We start from the raw sequence: 2,107 nt of genomic DNA, 5'->3' as shown, positions 1-2,107 counted from the left end.
ATTATTTATGCATTCCACCAAAAAAAAAAAGGAAGAGAAAGGATAGAGAATATTACCCAAGAACTGGAATCTGTTTAGGAAAGAGTCAAATGGAAACACATATGAAATGAAAACAAGAAAATTACTGAAATTAAGAACTGAAAAGGGACTTCCCTGGCGGTCCAGTGGTTAAAACTTTGCCTTTCATTGCAGGGAGCACAGGTTCAACCCCTGGTTGAGGAGCTAAGATCTCACACGCCTCATGGCCAAAAAATAGACAGAGAGAGAAAATAACAAAACATAAAACAGAAGCGATATTGTAACAAATTGGGCCAAAAAATAAACAAGAAAGAAGAGTTGAATAGAGGAATTCCCTGGTGGTCTAGTGGTTAGGACTCAGCACTTTGAGTGCCGGGACCCTGGTTCAATCCCTGGTCAGGGAACTAAGATCCCACATGCTTTGGGCTTTCCAGGTGGTGGTACTGAGAATGAACTCGCCTGCCAATGCAGGAGACGCAAGTGAAAGTGAAAATGAAGTCGCCCAGTCGTGTCCAACTCTTTGCGACCTCATGGGCTGTAGCCTACCAGGCTCCTCGGTCCATGGGATTCTCCAGGCATGAATACTGGAGTGGGTTGCCATTTCCTTCTTCAGGGGATCTTCCCGACCCAAGGATCGAACCCGGGTCTCCCGCAAAGACGTAAGAAACGCTTTCAATCCCTGGGTCAGGAAGATCCCCTAGAGGCCACGGCAAAATCCACCCCAGTATTCTTGCCTGGAGAATCCCATGGACAGAGGAGCCTGGCTGGCTACAGTCCATAGGGTCGCACAGAGTCAGACATGACTGAAGCGACTTAGCACAAAGAGGGTATTATGCTAACTGAAGTATTGATAAGTCAGACTGAAAAAGACAGGTGCAGTGTGATTCCACTCGAATACTAAACAAACAAAATTATTAACATGAACAAATCAAGTATAAACACATATAAACAGAGAACAGAGTAGCGGTGACCAGAGGGGCAGGGGGAGGGGAAATGAGTAAAGTGGATCACCTGAACGGTGACAGATGGAAACTGAATTGTTGGTGGTGAGCACACTGTTGCATATACAGAATTAGACATATAACACTGCGCACGTGAGACTTCTATAATATTATAAACCAATGCTACCTCAATTTTTAAAATTTAATTTAAAAATGCCCTGTTAATCAGCTATATCCCAATATAAAATAATAGGAAAAAGTTTTTAATGTTTTAATCTGAAAAAAAAAAAGGAAAAAAAGATTTTCTACAAACTCCAAGCAAGATAAATACAGAGACTGTTCCTAGATAATCACAGGAAAATTACTGAAACCAAAGACAAAGAGAAAGATCTTAAAAGTAGCCAGAGGGAGGGGAAAATCCACATTTTTTTTTCTAAAGAGCAACAACAAAGCTGACAGCTAAAAGCAATAGAAAAAAACAGGAAGTAGAAGACAGTTAAAGGAAATTTTTAAAGTGGTCAAAGAAAGTAATTGCTAACCTAAAATTCTATGCTCAGTGAAAATAATCTTCAGAAGACATACTACAGATATATTCAAGCAATGAAAATCCGAGAGAATTTATTAGTAGTATATAGAACACTAAAAGGATTTTTCAGGCAGAAAGTAAATACTTCTAGATGGAAATGTAATAATGCACAAACGAATAAACAACACCAAAAATGTAAAATGGATGAGCAAATCTAAATTAATATTTATTTACCATATAAGACAATAATACTAGTGTTTTGGAGGGTTCAAAATATATAAACAGAATTAAATATATGTTAACAATAGAACAAAAGACAGAAAGAAGGTAATGGAGTTAAAGTGTTGTAAGATTCTTTTATTGTCCAGGATGTGAAACAAATACTCATTTAAGGTAGGTTATAATAAAATAATGGTACATGTTGCAATCTCTAGGGTAATCATCAGAGAATGATAAAAATAATGTACCAATAACAAGCTAATGGAACAGGGAAATTGAATAATTTTTTAATGCATGATTAATCCAAAGGAGGAAAGAAAGGAGAACAAGTTTAATAAAATATACATGCAGCAAATAGGAAGTAAACAGTAAGATCAGTTTAAACCTTAGTATCAATATTTAC

The 2,107-nt window shown here is 37.2% G+C and overlaps 1 non-coding gene across 1 annotated transcript; it reads left to right on the top strand.

Annotated features, from left to right (window-relative positions):
- The first annotated feature begins 350 nt into the window (after nt 1-350).
- TRNAQ-UUG lies at nt 351-422 on the top strand. The gene has a single exon. It is a non-coding gene; the product is annotated as a tRNA-Gln (tRNA).
- Nucleotides 423-2,107: the final 1,685 nt, after the last annotated feature.

Source organism: Bison bison, unplaced genomic scaffold, assembly GCF_000754665.1.
Source record: "Bison bison bison isolate TAMUID 2011002044 unplaced genomic scaffold, Bison_UMD1.0 scf7180017864105, whole genome shotgun sequence".
Classification (NCBI taxonomy): domain Eukaryota; kingdom Metazoa; phylum Chordata; class Mammalia; order Artiodactyla; family Bovidae; genus Bison; species Bison bison.
The sequence above is the reverse complement of the archived record's forward strand: the minus strand, read 5'-3'. Positions and strand labels throughout refer to the sequence as shown.